Raw genomic sequence first — 20,390 nt, 5'->3', positions numbered from 1 at the left:
TTTATGTTAAGAAAACAGTGAATACACAGATTAAAATTTCACTGGTATCAATGTGTATTTACATACATATTATCATACCCTGATCTACCTTCTAACTTCATGGACTCTTGTTTTTCTTGAATCTGACTACTTTCAATTAGATCAACTTGGAATATTTCCAGGAATTGAATATGTAATCCATTTCTCAAGAGAATAACAAAATTATCTTTTCAATGTTTAGTTTTATTTTTTACATCTCTTTCACAATATACCCACTGCAAGAAAGCCTTTTAATTATATAATTAGATTTTTGGTTGTCTGTGTTCAACATAGCTTTTCTCCTTCAAACCATTTACTGTAACTCAGTATATGACATTAAGATATGTACCTGTGTCCAGCTCGGAAGCAGTAACAGGTCCCTCTCTGCTCAGCAAAGATTTCAGCAAGTTGGTACAGCTATATTATGAGAAACTCCAAACTGTAACTCTTCTCTGTTGCTGTTTTGGCACAAAGTAGTGCCAAAATCATTTACACTGTGCAAAATCTTTTTTGTTAGAGCTATCCCTTTTGGCAGCTTTTGGCAAACTAGAGCTGCTTCTTCCAAATATAGATATCAACAGGTAGTACATTGATAAGGCCTGGAGTTGCTTCTGTTGTCTCACATTTGCAATCCTCTCTTTATAGTTTTCATGTTTATTTTTCTTCAGCTTGTTCCTATGACTCTGAAGGCTGCTAACCCACTCCATTGTGAAATCATTCTGTTTTACATTAGCTTATTTTACCTTGACTCGTCATTATATTTGTTTTGCAGCTTGGCAAATCCAAGGTGCTTTATTTCAGAATCTCTAGAAAGCTCTTTCTCTTTTTAATCTGATCATTTCTACTGCCTGGTTTTGACGAAGGGAACACGTACTCTCCAGAATTTCATACTTGACTCAATTTCCTCAAATTTTGCTAGATTTCATTTAACATCTCCCTTTCAAATTCTTGACATTTTCAATCATTTTTTTTTCAGATTTTTCATGCTTATTATACTCTTCCAACTTCATCAGGAATTTGATAACTAGTTTGTCCTTCTTCACATAGTTTTAATCTTTTAAACAAGTCTGATCTAGAAATACCTATATTTTTAAGAGCACTCTTTTGTTTATCTTTCTTTTCAGCATTTCTGCTTTCTATCACATGATAGAAATTATCTTGAAAATTTATCTTGAAACCTGCAGTAACATTTCTAGATGCTTATGTGCATCATTTTGTCTCACTTTCATTCACTACTGCTTAACTATTCTTGTGTTTCTAGATGATTTCTTCAGTTGCTTCCTGTACTTCTGATGGCATGTGAAAAATTATTTAATTTTTGAGAATTCTGAGCTATAAAGACTACCCTTGAATTAAAAGGTAAAAGGTCAACAATGCCTAAGTATTATCTCTGTGAAAAGCCACCAGGCCCTACTTCAAGGATAAACCACCTTAGCAGTAATTTAGTGATTAAAATTTTTCCTCCAGGTAAGCAGTTTCATATTGGAGCTTTTCTCAGCCTCAGCAGGTATTAAGATACAGCTTTCCATTAAAACACATTGACTCTCTATATATGACAGTGTCTGCTCTTCTTTCCAAAATTTTTCCTCTCTACTTGGGTCAAACATAAACTCTGTATCCAGAAAGTACCAGCCTTCTCTATCAGGGTTCTTTTCACAGCACTCCTCCAGTATTATTCCTGTTTTCTTAGAATTTTAACTGAGCATCTCTTTGCTTTGCTTGCCTCATATCACTAACTAGATATAATGGATAGATCACGAGCACAGAAAATGTCCAAAGCCTAGCCCAGTCCTTGCTTGCACAGAATGCAGAGTGATAATGAATATGGATGGACTTTGGGAGGATTTTAGCTGGGAAACATTTGTGAACCAAATTTAAAGGTTTAATCTTTTGCCTGAATATGATCATATTTCATAGAGACCACATATCTCTAATAAAATGCTACTCCTTTGAAGACAGTTCAGATTACAAGGACGTCACATCTTAGAGGTTTCTGTAGACAGTTCAGTGAACTTCTCTGCCCCAGCCTAGAACTTTCACTTCAGCAGCTGTATTCTTGAGGCATAGTCCATGAATCTTTCTTTGAACCAAGGATCAGTGACTCATAAGTCAAATATAAATCCCTGCTCCAGCAGTAGTTATCAACTCATCTCATTTATTAACTTTGCCAATACCCTGACCAGAACAAATAAATGAGTTATATTCTAAGATAATTTCAATTTCAAAAGTCAGGTAGACTCCATGAAATGCAGTTTTGAATACAGCAAGGAGAAGAAATCTTATAATTTTCAGATACACTATCTCTGGATATATAGCCTCTTTCATCTCCATGTATTGATTTTTTAAAACAATTATCACTATCTATTTGCATTATTTTTATATATTAAGATCAACAACAATATCAAGAACTTTACCCATATTTTCATTTTCTCCTAGCACAAATATTATCAGAATCTTCAGTTCAGTTAATTAAGAACAAACAACAAACTGATAGTATCAGACACAGTATAACTGCAATTCCTATTATCTCTACGTGAGGCAGAAAAGTCAAGTTGCAAGCACTCTTGGAAGAAAATAAATCAAATAAAAGAATAAACCCCTAAAATATCTTCAAAATATCAAAGAATTCCTAAATGAATAAGGATAAGAATATTATTCTGAGATAGTACTTCAATGTGTAAGCATAGCAAAGCAATCTGCAGTATTAAGTAGTTTTTCATGTTTGCCAGTATTTCACATGGCTTGAGTTTTGGTTGCAAAAATCTTTCTTTTCCTTATCTTATAAACAGTTGACAAAAACAACGGAATATTCGTCATTTCACAGGAAAAATCTTGACATGTTCAGGAAAAAGAGTATATAAAGTCACTGTTGTGCTTGGAAAATGTATACAAGTACACTATATGATAAAAGCTTTACCAATAGAAAACTACAACTGGACTACTCAATTTATATTTTGGCACAGAAAAGAGTAGCTTAACTTTGAAAACTGCTGAATAACTGGTAACTGTCGATGAAAAGAAGGATTATTATGTAGCTGAACACTGGAGCAGGAAGGTGTAGCCTTTATTTATGTCTGAGCCCTAACTTTTCTTAGAAATCTTAGGAGTAATTTGACTTTTTGTCACAAACAAAGACATACCTATATGTGTAGAATGTTTGGTATAGCATATAAGTAGAAAAGGATGGATTTCATTAAAAAAGGGCAACTGTTTGACGGAATTCCTTTTTATACCCTCTAATCCTTTGTAATGAAAAGTGCTGCGGCCTTCAAAAGAAGTAATAGCAAATGCTTGTCTTTTGTTATAGACTCCCGAAGAAAAGGCTACTAAAATAATCTGGCAGATTTTACATTTAAGATTTGTGACTGCAAAATTCAAATACATAGGTTATTTTAATCATAAGGCAAATTTGACTTACAACTTTCCCAAAAAATTTAGAAAAAATCCACCTGCATGTGGAGTTAGTTGGTGTGCTTATATGATATACACATTTTTTAAGATAGTAATTCCTTCAAACATTTTACAATGTGTGGTATTTCAGGATGGCATATCATCCTGCGAATGACAAGCACAAGCAATTGCATGTCTTACTTAAAAATTTTCATGTTTGCAGAAGAACAGGAAGGTACTTATTTACTTATTTTATCCTATCTCCGCAAAAGTATAGCTCCTTCCCTAACTCTTATCTCACCTTTGCTACCGCACTCTATCTCCTTGATCCAAGTGCTCAACACTTTCAAATCCATACTCTTACTTAACCTAACGCGTACCTCATTGAAACACCACCAGTTTGTCTGCTATTTCCTTTCCTATTCTTGACCTTCCCAATCTATACACCATTCTTCCCAAGTTCCCACAATCCTACTACTTTGAAGATGGCAAGGTGTTCTTAGTTCGTAATAGGTTACTAGTAACCACAGTTACCTTGCAAGAGGGAACAAATGAGAACTTCAGTTTTCAGACACTGATTAACATTGCACATTCCCTTTAAGTACCTAGTCCCTTACTCGTCATATATTCATTGCATTGCTAGACTTTGAAAACTTCTATGAACCTGAAGCAGAACATAAATACTCTAAATTTCCGATTTGTAACATTAATATCTTTCATTTTTCTATCTGGAATACCTTTTGAAAATAGAACTGTTCTGCACCTCTAATATAACATATTTTTGTGATTTATACAAACTTCTAGATAATAGGCAATTACAAATTGAGAGAAAAATAGCATTGTCCTTTTCTAGGCTTCTCAAACTATGATAGGGAAAAGATGAAACTAAGCACTGATTGCTCTGACCAGTATTACGTACACTTTTCTTCATCTCTCAGGAGCTATTGCCTTTCCATCAATGTTGCATGAATGAAAATCTCATTTTACTGAATGCTATCAGCTAACCCCATTTTTTAATATTTACTATGGGAAATTATAAAAAAAGGATGTGAAATATATGCGCCTATACATCGTAACAGAGCTGACAACTCTTCCTTGATTTTTCCTCATTATTTCATCTGCAAGAATACAAAAATACATGTGAAAATCTGTTCTTCTAAAGAATATTTCTTGTTAATCTTGAGGACCAATTATATGGTATAATAAAAACAAAAGTTTTCTCTAAAAGACTCTAAAAATATTCTGAAATATATATTTTTTGCATTCATAAGAAAAAACTCATTGAGGCAGTGATCAGGACACTGTAACTGCAAGAACTCTTTTTTTTTTTTTTTGACTTAAATGTAAAGAAGATTACATTTACTCACTGAATCACCTACTGAAATCTTTTTTTAAAAAATTAAACTTTTAAACCAGAAATGTGTTTAAATAAGCAAGCACTGCAAATATGGGGCCTGTAACCTGTGTTTTCATATTTGACTAATATGACAAATACCTCATGACTTGGAACGCATAAGAAACTGTAAACCAAGTGTTCAGATTATTTTACTGTATTATAATACTTAGCAACTTATTTTTCTTGGTTCTCCACAGTTAAAAATCAGTTTTTGTACAAACTGGAGGCCACTGCTCACATCACATTTTTGTTTGATTCTAATATATGAGAATTACACTGGATTTCTACACAGCAGTTAACATTGTACTTGTTAATATTGTGTGTAAATCTGTCTGATATCTGTTAATCTTATATTAAATGGAGATTTTTTAATTTATCTTGGTTTAATTTAAATTGTAATTCCTTTAAGATAATTTTATTTATTAGATTAAAATGTAAGTTTGTTAGTACAGAAGACTTTACAAAAGGCTGCTCAACAAAGCACATAACCGAAGTCTTGAAGTTAAGCCATCTTATTTTTAGGCACATAACCATGTACATTACATTAGGTCTTCACTGTTTATGATCAGTATTTCCTCCTGCTTTTTCTAGCACAGATTAATAATTATTCCTTAGATATTGATTACTTTTACTTAATAGGTACTTCTTACATTTAAGTCCCACCACCCTAGAAATTAAAAATCTAAATATAATCTCTATTTAGAAGTAGATAGTAAGTACTATCTAAGATACGTTACAGGTGAATGCCTTTGTCTCTCATGGCAGAATGTTTTATTCTTACCAGCTACTTCTCTTTGGCTGAAAATTTTAGTTGGGTAAAATCAGCACTACTCAGTAACACCTAATTTCTTTAACCAGTGTCACAGTAACACAATTAGTGAAGTTGTTATATCTAATATTCAGTTCTCTTTACTTTCACCTTCTCATGCTATTCCATTTGAAATACCAAAAAACACACTGTTCCCATCTGCCATACTTTGTATCAATTTATGTTCACATTTTAAGTTTATTCACTGTTTTCCAGCTAAAATACAAAGTTTTCACTTTCAGGAGGAAGTTCTCCCCAACTGTTACCTGGGAATAGTCATCTGAAAATTAAGGAGACTCATTTCTTTTAACTTTATCTACTGCTAAAACAAATGTCTGTGACAAGTGGGCTGTATTGCCTCTTGGTTACAGTTATTTTTCCTTATCCTTGACTATCTGAGGAGACTTGACCACCAGCCTAGACTAGGCAACTAGTTTTTAAGCAGTAGAATTTAGTAAAGAATATTCCTGCCATTAATTTCAAATTCTATTTGTCTCACTAGTAATGGCAATTATTTATACATCTGTATATTCCCTGAAGCAATATTGGCTATTTTATTGTATTAACAAGCTGCTTAGTGAAAGGATGGTTAAAAAATATACTGGTATCTTAGAGATTCTCCTTGCTAATCTGAAATGTGTATTCCCTTGATAACTATCAAGTAGACTATGCAAAAATGTTTGATAGATCATATATTAATACATATAATTTTGGTGTTAACCAATAATAATTGGTTAACAAGGTTTTATTAACAATCGCTTAATACGGAGGAATTTCTTCCCCGTGAGAGTGACAGAGCACTGGCACAGGTTACCCAGAGAGGTTGTAGAGTCTCCTCTGGAGATATTCAAAACCCACCTCGATCCACCCTGTCTAACATGCTCTAGGTGATCCTCTTTGAGCAGGAGGGTTGGACTGGATGATCTCCAGAGGTCCCTTCCAATCTCAACTATTCTGTGATTCTGTGATAATCCTGAAGTCGAGACTTTCAAGTCTCATCTTTACTGAAGGGAGCTAGCTGTTTCTCTGACCATGCATGCTTGTTACTTTTGACTACCTAGTAAATATTTTTTTAATGTGTCAATTTTTTAAATGGTTCAATTTTTTTCAAAACCATTTGTAAAATATCTTCTAGTCTATAAGCATCATTTTTTAACTATAAATGTAAATAAAGCCACACTTTGAATGTCAGTGGTCAAATTTATGCCTATTATTGAAGTTATCCAGATAAAAATACAGGCTTTCTCAATTATTTAATATTCAGTAGTTAATTATCAAGTTGATGTTTAGAAGTAAATTAAACGCATAACAACGCTGCTAAAAATATAAATATAAAATATATTCATATGAAGACTGACACCATTGTAGTTAAAAAGCAGCATTCTTAGTTTTTAGACCTATAATCATCAGAAAACTTTGTACTACACTTTTTAAACAAGATAAAAAGAAGCAAACAATACTTTTCTGGTAACAATTTTTATACTAATTCTTCTTTTTCTTGCATTTTGTCTTTATTATTAATATTCTCCTTTTTATGACATCCCCTATCACTTCTTTCCTTGGATCTAGAATAACGATGCAGAAATTCCATAGAATCTGGACAGAAAAATACTTGTTCTGCACAGGATAATGCAAATGTTGCAACAATAATTTCTGAAAGACTATTCTTTTTTCTTAAAGATTGTGTTGCTGAATGACCATATTGCTTAGAATACTTAATTACAAGAAATCATATAATACATTAAAAAAATGAAATGATGCATTCATATTCCATTATAGGCCCTTCTTATCTCTTTGACCTGGAAAATTTGTACATAAACACAATAATATCCATGAAACATTCATATTGATTCAGTAGCAAAGTTAGCTTTTTTGTTAAAAATTCCAAGGCAGGGGACAAACATTTTTAATACTACTTGTTATCAGAGGAAGTAAAACTTGTTTTTGACATACAGCCTTTCTGAGACTTCTCACTTAATTTTATACAGTTTGTGTGCATTATTCACATATCCAAATACTTGTTTCTGGTCTCATGTGTTATAAAAATATGCAATATAAAACAGAAAATCAATAAAAAAATAGGTATTTCAGTAGATATTTTATTTATGATAATACTCACAGGAGAAAGAAGTAACAGCTAAAAATTATGGATAAATTACCATAAGCAATAAATGGTTTTAAATAACCCACATTATTGTCAGAGCAATAGGTAGGATCCAGTTTGACCGTTTACTATACTAAATCTAATTCACTGGAACCTGCTGCTTCCTTTTGGATCAGTGAATCACCTAGAAATGTGACTGAGTAATTTTCATGACTAGAAGGAGTATTACATGTTTGTGTTGCAATATCTATCTACCTGTCTGCCTGTCTAACTCCTATAGTCACCACGAATGGCCTAATGAATTGGAGAAGGGAGAAAAATTCTAAGAGGCAGATTTTGGTGAGTGCAATTGTTCTTTTTGTGTGATTGTAAATCTCTGCTGAACTTTGGATACATGAAAGAGGTATTTTAAAAAAGTAAAATAAGAATCTTGGTATTTAGTTAGGTTGAAGCATCACAGTTGTCAAGAAAATATATCAAAAAAAAAAAAAAAAAAAAAAAAGAAATGTACATTCCAATGGTTTGTTATAACGGAAGAAAGGAAAAAAAGTACTCTTGAGATATTTTACTCTCATTTCAGATATATTATTTGCCCAGAACAGTTAAAATCTGTGAAGCCAACTGAAGTTCATGTTAACAGGAAATCTGATTTTTGAAAATGTTAACATACAGTAAGTAGTTTGGAAGCTATTTTATCTTAATAATCTTTTTAGTAACAGTAACTAAAAATGTGGTAATATGAAAATATCACTGCATTCAAAACAGTTTATGTGGCTTAGTTCTGTTTTCCTCCATTTACTTCTAGCATTAATTTTGATTTGGAACATGATCCCAGTGTAAGAAGTGAAAATGTATAAATGGCACCTATTTTAACAAACCTATTCGTTGTGTATTCAGAGTATTTTAGACAATAAAAATGTTCTGCTGTTGTTCTTAGACCTGTCACATTATAAAAAATACTGATGAAAAAAATGGATTTTACTTTTCAAGTTTCTCAACAACATGGAAGGAAACTAGGATCACCTTAAACAAAATATGATCTGGCATCCCTTATTACAGATAATTGTATTATAGGAAATGGAGAAGGGAATCAACCTCTTACCTTCAAGGTTAAAGGTTGGAAGGCTTGTAGATAGTCTTTACTGAAATTTAAAGGAATGAAATTCAAACAATTTCTTTGTTCTATAAAGTTCTTGCTCAAAGTAAAACTGTATTTGAATTATAATTTCCAGGCTCTGACCTAATTTGCATCAGATTTGAGTATTTGTAGACATTTGAAGACAAATGCTAAATACTTATGCATTCTTTAAGCAAAATCCAAAGTATTAGATCCTGGTAGAGAATATTCCATGTAGCACATTGTTATAGGATCAAGGTAGCATACTGTTATTAGGATTCTTTTGCTGAAAACATCAGTGATGGTGCATTATTTTTTGTCCTTTCATGTTAGTAATAAATGGTTTGATAAATCTGTTCCAAGGAAAACCTGGCTAGCTTTCCTTTTCCATATAAATTTTTAAATAATCTAAGTGCCCTATATCTTGTTTCTGTCATTGTTCAGGCAGATAACTATATTTTGACCTCTGTGTTGTATGTATTATTCCTTTTCTGGCCCACGTGATGAAACAGAATGCGTAATAATGCTTTCACTCTGTGTTCTAGTACAATGACTCCTAGATCTGTTAAATTATGGTAAGAAGAAGTCCCTCAGAGTTAAGTGTTTAAGTTGCTGTGAAGTGCTCTATAGAGAATACACCTGCTGGGGGATGAGCTGGTCAAGGTATTGACTTTTTTTCTATTATCCTCATTGAAACTAAGTAAAATGTTCATTTAAACATTTATTACAAGCTTAATTGTACTCTTGTTGATACGTCTGGAGGAGGAATTTACATGTACAAACACACAGATATACAAAGTGTACATACTCATAAACAAAGTTCCATACATATATGCATCCACATATATATGGAAATACAGAACTTGAACTCAGGGAAAAAATGTCCATTGACTTCACTGATGATGGCTATTCATGACTAAAATGATGGAAATAAATAATAATAAAATGTGATTTTTCAAATGAAAAAGGCCATAGGATGAATCTATACAACTATGATAATCTGAATTACTTAGACATTATCTGTAAAACAATGTTATGTTTCCTGTTGAGAATTGTAGGAATAAGATTTGAGTCATTTCAACCAATGCAAGTAACTTTCAGGAGCTATGCTCATCTAAAACATTAGGGTGCTTTACACATTCTGAGTGTTATCTGTGTAGATTAGGTGCCAGCATGTGCCCCTAATCATGGGAGTATACATCTACACGCTGAGTTAAAAATGCAGGAAACAACATCAAGCAGTAGGCTGAGGATAATGTGCCAGATGAGCACTTGGCAACTCGCTTTTTACCATAATAATGTTTGATTATTATACTTCTTCATTCACCTTGAGTAATGATGGCAGATTGGCCAAATTTAATAGTTTATCATCAATTTCATGTTTTTTTTTTTTTTTTTTTTTTTTTTTTTTTTCTGGAATAGTATAATTTCAACTTTTCAGACCAATATCAGCTTCAAAACAATAGACACTATCCCCCCAAATCCCTAAAGCAGTCATACTGGTATTTGTGTTTTTTTTTGTTGTTGTTGCTAAAACTTTCTCTTTTTTTAGAGGGAAAAAAAAAGTTTTGAATGACAAATATCTGTAACATTATGACTCTGTCCAGATAAGCAGCAAAAATGTTGATGCTTACAATACTGTACATTGCTACCAATTTTCATACATGTAAAGAAAAAAAATATAGTTCTAATTGTCCTTAACTGAGAAGCCATTAGATAGTTTCAGCTTCATTACTGTGAATTCTTTTTAGGCTTATGTATATAGTTCTTCTGCTAACATTTTGTTTAAGATAATAATGTTAATGACATTAGTTTGCACTTTTACTTAAAAACATCTCAGAGACATTGAAATTAGTGACAAAGTTTTCAATAATTTTATGGAGCTTTCATGGAGTTTTTATAGTTTTAATTTTGTTGCCTTTTACTTCTCCTTCACACAAAGACTTTTCGCAATGCTATGAAGCTTCTGGTTTTTTTTTGTTTTGCTTTGTTTTTCCTTTCCTAATCTGATCCATAGAACTAGCAATATTCTGGGCCTATGTATGTCTAGAGCTAAAATATCTTTAAAGTATCTAAATCAAAGGCATCTTGATTGGTCTTCAGGAAGATTACTGTCAGTTGATAGTGATTAAAAGTTTGCTACTTAGAAGAAACCTCTAATCACAGTGATAGATCTTTGAACCTGCTGGAATTCAGTGTTCAGTTTTCTTTTACAGTAGTAAGATATCACTGTATGTTTATATTAATGCCAGCAAAGTACTTTCTAAATATTTCACTGATTCTACAGGTTGCAGAATGTAATCACATTTTCAGCTAGAAAATTCATATCATGGTATTCCTTCAATTTTTAAACCAAAAATGGACTTGTTCCACAAATATTGGTTAACCTCCAATTTTTGGCAAAACAACCTTAAAAATGTTCTCCTGGAACTTGCTGCCTATGGCAACAATATGTGGCCTGCCTGTAATGAGGCAGGGCATTTGTCACATGCACACATTAGAGATGGATAGTTCTGCCTAAAATATGAATCCAGTTTGCACTTTGATGCTTACTATACTGATCCACCTAAAGCAATTACCCACCTTCCCTAGTGGAAATAAATTAGTGGAATGTGGTTAGAACCTCTGAGAATCTCTTGAGATACTGTCCACCTAGTTTCATGTCTAAAGTTAGGCAGAGAAGATTTGCGGAAAGTCTATATTACACACTGCAACTATTATTTAATTCTGATGATATAACCAGTTAACAGAGAATACTCACAAATGGATATTTTAAAGTAGCAAGAATATGTGAGGAATCAGCATTTCCCTTGTAAATGTATAGCATTCATTTCCTTTGGAAGGCTAAAGAACAACAGCTTGGGTTGAATTAATCTTACCTAATATAAATGTTCCTATGCAGATGTCTGCTTCCTAGCCAGCCACCCTGCCCATCATACATAATCAAAGAAAAGAAGTAGTCAGGCACACTGAATGCGTGATTCATCTGATCCACTTTATGCCTATTTCTACTTGAAGATAAAATGAATCATACTGTAAAACTACTTTTCCCTCCAGCCATAGGTTGAGCTGTCAGTGATGCAAGGTCTAGTTCCGATACAGGAAAAGACTGCTGAGTAGAGCCATGCAAGATAAGAAAGGTAAAATTGCACACAGAGGTAAGATCATTGGCGTGGGCATAGTCTGCAGGCCCATGCTTCAAGAAAAAAAAAAATGTTGACATGAAAAGGAAAATAAGAAGCCTGAAGACAGCATTTCGGCAATGCTGAAAATCAGACTGTTGGAAGAAACAAAGGCCAAACCCTTCACAACTCACTGACGGCTGCCTGGCCAGTAAAGACTCTTTGGAGGCAGTGAACATATAGGCATATAGGCAGGAGGCAGTGAATAAACTAGTTGCTCATTGCTCCTAGCCACCCATAGTTAATACCAGCCACTAAATAATAGCTTCGTTGTCTAAGTTGTCTAATACTTTCAGAGTCTTTGCATGCACAGAAGTTGCTCAAACTGTTCAAGAAAGGAATAACAGTTCAAGCTGGTTACTACAGATTTCTATCCATTTTGTACAAGAAATTTTCCAGAAAATCCATGGGGATAAATAAAATCCAAAAGAAAACAAATTTCCTAAATCCAAATCATGGTACTTTAGACTTCTGAGACTCAGATGGTTGTTGCAAAAAGCTCAGTTGGAGTGGAACCAAATCAGTTTCCTTTGTAGAAAAAAGTCAGGCACAAGTAGTCTGTTATTGTGTAGGGCGGATAGATTCAAGTGTAATCTCCTCAAACTGTGAGGAAATACTTGAATTCAGTTTTCTAAAAATACTTTTCTTGAACAGCAGTGATATGTAGCATAACTAATAGAGATGTGGTTATGGATAAAGGAAATTGAAGCATCCAAAGAGGAGGTAAATCTCAATGGTCTCAATTGCATGTGTCAGAGAGACCAGGTATTTTCTTTTTACAGAAATGGGTCACACAAAATCATGAGACTAGTATGACCAGTAAGACAATAAAATCAAACACTGTTTGTTTTTACTGGAGAAGGGAAAATGCAGTAGTTGCATTAAAGGAGTAGGAAAACATATAATGAGAGGTATATCTTGAATGCAATAGAAGAAAATATCTACATTTTGGATAAAATTTGGAAGGAAAAATTAATTAATGGCACTGAAGATGATTTAAATAGAAAATATATAAAATGTAGAAAGGATAGATCAAATAACAGACTAACCTCATATATTTCTTTGTTAGGAAAAAGTCTATTTTTTTCTTCAGACAAAGGCAATGCTTAATCTGAACTACTTTATCTGGACATCAGTAAAGCATTCAATGTATTGCCAGAGGAGATGTTATTAATTAAGATGAAGAAGACGGAGATTAATGTAAGAATAGCTGGAGCAATCAGGGAATACAACAGTCTCTACTGAAAAGAAAACAGGAAGGATTTTAGTAGGAGAGTTTCACAAGAATTGTTTATAGATTCTATTTTACTTAATATTTTAGTTACCAACCTGCACTAAAAAATAGTATGATTATGTTTGGGAAATATGTTGATGACATGAAAGTTGGAAACACCACTGTAATGTGGTGTTAAAGGAAATATGAATAGGATGAACTGGAGGATAGGAGTAATACAAGTGAGTTAAAAAGCAACAGAGTGAGGTACAAAATCTGATACTTAGGAACTAACAGCAAGAAGTTCTTTGAGTAGGAGCTCTTTAGAAGGAGGACGAAAATCTAGATATTAACAGATCAAAGAATGATTGAATTTTTGCTCTGAAATAACCATACAATCCCAAATTTCTAACAGACACAAGAAAATATTCACATTTTTTTTGAAATATTCTCTACAGATCTGATTACCTGTGTTCATGAAATGTGGATTCAGAACTGGAAAGTACAGAGGACTTCCACTTCTGATTATAAGGCAATCAAACTATCATAGGAGAAGACTAGAACAACTTGATCTAGCAAATTAAAGACTGTGGGTAGGTATGATTATTCTCTGCCAATAGAGATCTTTCTGTATTTTCTTTATCATCATTCTCCATAAATAAGGCTACTAAAGCTTGGGAGGGAAGGGGACTATTCAAGCTAAAAGACAATACTAAAATAATAAACTGTTTATAAGCTACGCATGAATTTAAGCTTGTAAACAGGAAAAGATTTCTACTAAAGGCATCAACATCTGGCACAACATCTGCAATATGTTTCTTGATGGAATTATATGCAGTTATTTACTGAAATAAAAGTGAACTAATTTTTTGATCCAAGGATCTAATCTAGCTCATCTAAACTGACATGAGTCAGCTACTCTACAGATCACAGAATCTACACTCATGTATTACCTATCATAATTGAAGAATAATCATTTGGGTTTTACTATCATCCCTAAACGACAAACAAAATACTAGTAAGTATCCTAGATTGTCATGCATTGCAAGTAGAAGGATTAATGTTCTCAGAGCTGGCAAAATCATTTAGAATAGAATTACCTATATACTTGTTTCATTCCGAATGTTATCTCCAAAATCTTGTCATGGTAAAAGGAAACATACCATACAGAGGGATCTAAGAATTTACTGTTAGTCCAATTAACATCCAAATTACTCTAAGTCCTATTATCTAATTCATACAGAAAAGTCTCAATAATAAAGTAAAAACTGTTTCACTGCAGTTAGAAAAGATTGCAGACAGATCCAGCTCAGGTGCGGACAAGGAGGTGGACAGGGGAGAGCGTCTCTGTCAGTCTTACCTCTCTAAATACAAAATATGCTCACTCCTACTGATTTCAGATGGACATATGAAGTCATGGAATACCTACAAGAATTAGCATGAAACTAATTTTTAGTTTTTAAAGGAATCCAGTTCAGAAATCTTTTTAGTTTCTAAAGTAATCCAATTCAGAAATCTCTAGGTAAATTAGACTGACAATGTGTATATTCATAATAATCTCATTTGCACACCAAAAGCCTGAGCAGAAGAAAGAGGTTTTTATAAGTCAGTACAAAAATGAGAACCATAATTTCAGAGAAAACATACAAAATCTGACATACTGTTTTCTATGAAATGTTAACTGTTTCCTGATCTATAACAAACTTGTTGATGAATTAGCCAAGTGGATACCTTGTGGTGCATTCTGTGAAAGTCGAAGTCTATTCCTTGCAAATTTTGCATAGTCAAGTAATATAGTATCTCTTTCTCTGAAATTCTTTTTTAATTACAAAGCCAAACAGAATCCCAATCACACAAGGATTCTACGACAACTTTATTGGAGACATTTGTTAATAACATTAAAGACATTAATAATATTGGAGGCATTTGTTACTGAACTAGTCTTACGATTTATAAAGATTAATAAGTAAATTTATAATTTTTTGTTATAAAAAATCAAAAAGTTATACAAATATTTTTATTTTACCACTATAAAATTAGAGCAGCATTGAAAATTCACTTTTTCTACAAGTACTACAACTTGTTTATGTTTATGTAATTAACCTTGCTACACTGAAAACTGTAACTGAATGAATTGAATATAATGAACTGGCATAAAGTGAACAGGATAAAATGTAATGAATATACATTTTAGTTACAGGCTATGGTTGAAAACATTACCTATCAGATAGAAATACAGAATAGATTGTCTGGAAGTTTGTGTTCTTTGTATTCTGATAAACTTGAAACAGGTCAGTAACACTGACTGAATTCTAACCTTGATTCACTACCTACCAGTATTCTGGATTTATACTAGCAATTTTGCTCAGGTTTATTGGCATAAAACTGGAATAATATGGCAGTGAACTACGGAAGTATCTAGCTAATGATCATGAAATTATTCGCTGCATTCTCTCCAATGTTACACTTTTTGAGTTCCCAATTTCTCTACACTGTTCTGTAAATATTAGGACTTTAGTGTTATCATTTAGCTTTTACTGAAGGCACTTTAAGATGCCTTAAAATGATGGTAAAATGCAATTTACTTACACTTTAAGACCCCATTATACAACCACAGCTTCATTCTTTATAATAACTGTGTCTAAATAGGTTTTTTTATTATGTGGGAAATTGTATTTCTGAACTATTTTTTGATGTAAGAAGATGACTCAATTTTTTGACTATATATGTAGGATTTTTTTATTCATGAAGTAATGATGCTTTTAGTTCTCAGGTTTGCACTTAAATTCTTTTATCTGATCATCTAGCTGAAAAAAATCTCAAGATGTAGCCTCATCAGCACTGAGTAGAGGGGAAGGATCACCTCCCTTGATCTGTTGGCAACACTCTTCCTTATGCAGCCTAGGACACCATTGGCCTTCTTTGCCATGAGGGCAAATTAATGGCTCATGGTCAACTTGCTGTCTAGTAGGACTCTAAGGTCTTTCTCTGCAGAGCTGCTTTCCAGTAGGTCATCCCCCAGCCTGTACTGGTGCAGGGGATGCAGGACTCTGCATTTCCCTTTACTGAACTTCACTTCCTCATCTAACTTGTTCCTGACATATACAAAATAAATTAGGATTTTTGATTATGGCATAGCTTTTTTTTGATTGGCTCTGATCCTCTTTTGACTCATGCAGATCTTACATCATGTAGAGAGTTTATCATTTCAGCATTACAAGAAAGGAGAGGAGTTAGCTGGAAACAACTGGAATATGCCTGAAAATGCTTCTAGAAGAAGCATAATTATATTATGAATAAGGTTAGATGAATTAATTTAGAGTTATAAAACAATTACCGTTATCCACTGGACCCGAAGTAATAAAGTAAAAAGTTCAGTGCTAATAGCGTTTCATCTTAAAATGCAGCAGAGCACCAGTACCTATTTATCAGTAACCTGTATCTTCAAATGGAGTTTAAGCCAGCATTTTTGTCTCTTTGAAACTGATAGGACAAGTAATATGCACAAAGAATTTATTTCATGAAAGAAAAAAAAAAAGACATTTAACAAGATAAAAACAAAAGAATCAAAAAGCACAAAGGAGATGGGATATTATGTACTGGGCTGATACAACTTCTGAGACTTAACTGTAATTCTTGTATGAGAGGCTTTCTAAAGTTCCAATTTAAGAATGATATGAGGTACAGGAAAATTAGAAGATACTATTCTTAATGTTTATAAAAATGTATTTGATGTAAAATTTATATGTGGAAGCTTCATTTGAAATACATTAATATACTTAAACATACTATTCATAAACATAATGAATAATCTATAATTGAAGTAAAATTTAATACCTGTATTAACATTATAGTAGGAAAAATACTTCCATATTTATCAGCCATCATTCACTGCCTAGGTAAATTACAATGCTGTAATAAATACTTTGTATTACATCCAGCATTTAGCCAAGATTCAAGTACAGGACACTGGATCAAAAACAAGCAGTAAGAGTATATTTCACTTTAATGATAATAAAATAATGCATACATGTGTAGCAGTATAGAATGCTAAAATGATAACTTCCTATGTAACCAGTTCTGCACCAATTCTGTGTAACCGGTTCTGATGCCTTTGAAACTAGCTGGTTTTTTTGTACACTTAGAAACAATTTAAAGACTTGTCCAGCTGTATGATGAATCACTGGGAAGTGCAAGAATGTGCTATACAATTCTGGACATGTTCAAATTATGCCCTTAAACTGGCACTGCTCAGCTCTCAAAGCTGCATTTCTTTAGTGAGTAGTAATTGTCTGTTTGAAATTTGTGCTTATATACCCGGAGGGCATGTGGTTTTCTTGTGCTTGTACTCCTGGAGAACCTCCTGCCATCTCCTGTTTTAGAATAGCCTTTAAGATGTGGCTTCCTGATGACATGGCTAATGCTACTTTAGAATAACTTAATCATGCATATACTTATGTCCTAAGGTTATTGAATAGTTCACTCTAAAAAAAAAGAAGTATCATCAGAAGATGTATAAACCTATATATCTGAATAGAAGATATATAGTATCTTATATATCTGTATAACTATGTTATACATCTATACACAGAAAATGTAATAGTATATATATCTATATGCAAAGATCAAAACCTTGTCTATATAATTGTAGGTAAAAAATATTTTTTTGGTAACTGCTTATTGTTAGTTTCTGTTAGCTATGTCAGTATCACTGGTATGTTATTGCAAAATTATTTTATAACATTTTTTAGTAAATTCTACTGTCATAATTACAGAAGGCCCTTAGGGCCAGCTGCCAAAAAATAAAAATAAAACAAGGAAAAAAAGTAAAACTGAACTGAGATAAGGCATGTCCTAGTAACTGGAGTTACTAGTATGTTCTGTACTTTAATACAATTAAAAACATTTTTATTGTATATGCTTGTATAATTAGTTGACTAAAACTTAATGAGTTTAATGGAAAAAAAAACTACTAAAGGTTTCCATTTATTGTAATTAATATTTAATTTATTCTGAAAGGTTTAACCAACTGAGTAAGTGTGAATAAACTGGAACAGGAGAATTCTATGTACCGATGAAAAATGAACTTCAGCCAGATTGTTCTCCTTCACATTCCCGTCCCAGTATTTGGAAGCAAGTAGTTTATATGTTTTAACAGCCTCGTTTGTATATTATATTGTATATGAAATGCCATATAAAACTTGATTCAGTAGCAGCTAATGAAACTTCTGAGAAAGAAGTTATGGAGCTAGCCATCTTTCAAGAAAAAAAAAATCCCAAGAATAATCTATCTATCTGGCATATAAGACCCAGTAGTCATCCATAATAAGGACTATTAACCAATCATTATTTTATGCCTGCATTATCAATAAAATTAATAGAATCAATAATTTATGCTGATACTAGCTAGCTATCCAGAGAACAAATCTTTTTGATTTGTAATTTGTCATCAAATTAATATGCATGCCAAATGATTTGCATTATCCTGTTAGAATTTCTTTCAGTAACTGCAACCAGTAAAGAAAGATTTGAGACAGAAAGCAGTTCACAAGGTCTTTATAAACACAAAGACTTACATTCCCCATCTGTTTTTTAAGCAAGAATTTAAATACTACTTGCTATAATATGGCCACCACCGTCTCCTCTATAGAGGAATCCTTTGAGATTCAGAACTGGCTCACTACAGTTATTAAAGGTCTGGATATCTCTTATAACCTTTAGTCCACATCTTCATCATCCCTTTTGAGACTTGCACAGAGCATCCTCAGTACAGCTAAATAATTAATACATTTAATAATTTGGGGACTCTGAGGCAGCTGAGTAGATAGCTCATTGGTTGCTTGGCAACTGGGCTGATTTGCTCCTGCCCTCCCAGAACTCCAGCTCTTCGTTCTCCTGACTCTTGACCTTAAAGCGTTAATAGTGATAAAGAAATCACTAAGTATATCCTTCAATACACAGTGAACTGCAGATCTTGTGCTTCATGACCTGGAATACGCACTAACTTTCTGTTACTTCAGTTTCCAGACAGGATTACCTTTGTAAATGTGATTTGAAGGGTTTATTTTCCCTCAAACATAAATAATGTTGAATATTCTTTCTGTATATCCCTTCTTTTTTAGTGTAACAAATATTGTTCATAGTTTTATTTTTTTTTTAATTTAAAAATTGCATTCCTACATTCCTATGCTAAGAACTAGATGAAGTTAATTTTACACCTAGCATATAAAGCTCATAGGTCAACAAAATGCTACCACAGATTAGATGTAATTTCTTTTTTGTTTGTTTGTTTTGTTTGTTTGTTTGTTTGGGCCTTGAAGACAACTCCTTGCTTCAACCTTAATTTGTTATTTTTTCCTTCCTTGGTTTTTTCTATTTATTTTATTCGTTTTTGCTGTCCATCAAGCTTGTTGAAAGTTATCTGTGTTCCAGTTGTTCTTCTACTGTCTTCTACTCTAATACTTTGTTGCCATCCCTAGAGTCAAATGACTCATATCTGAGATCAGCAGTATTTATCCTAGAATCAGTTATTTCATACTTTCTTGCAGCTGACAGAAATGGTTCTGGGTTGTCATTACACAAGGATGAATACAAAGTCTTTCCTACTTGGGTGATGTTTAACTTTCTTTAACTAACTGATCTGGAAAGCCTTCTCTGTCACGTTTGTCTCCTTGCTTGTCTCAATAAGGTAGTTACAATATTTTTAATCCTAACATTGCTGCTCTTTTTTAATGCTGCCTATGTGATGTAAACTGTAAACATTCACATGTTCGTAACTAGAACCTTGTTCACCTTCCCTCGGGGTAAAGGTGAGGCATTCAACCTGTGTATTATGTTTTTCTGCTTTATATATATAGCAGAGAGAACTGTTTTCAGCTTTAACGCTGTCATTCCAGTAAAATAATGTGCTTGAATTTATTAAAATAAAAGTCAAGTATATATACATTATCTTTTCCCAAATATCATGAAGTTTAACCTCTTTATTGGGAGAGACACAAGTTTGCCAGTAGCAGCATATATTATATATATTAAGTCTGTCCTTAAGGCTTCTCATTTCTGGAGAAAGTAAGTTGCATGGTAAATTAAAGTCCAGTTATTAAAGCTTTACTTTTTCCTCACCCAAAGACTGGCTTTGTTTAAGTCTGGCTAATGACTGTTTGTT

The sequence above is a fragment of the Rhea pennata genome, chromosome 1 (assembly GCF_028389875.1).
Source record: "Rhea pennata isolate bPtePen1 chromosome 1, bPtePen1.pri, whole genome shotgun sequence".
Lineage (NCBI taxonomy): Eukaryota > Metazoa > Chordata > Aves > Rheiformes > Rheidae > Rhea > Rhea pennata.
The sequence above is the reverse complement of the archived record's forward strand: the minus strand, read 5'-3'. Positions refer to the sequence as shown.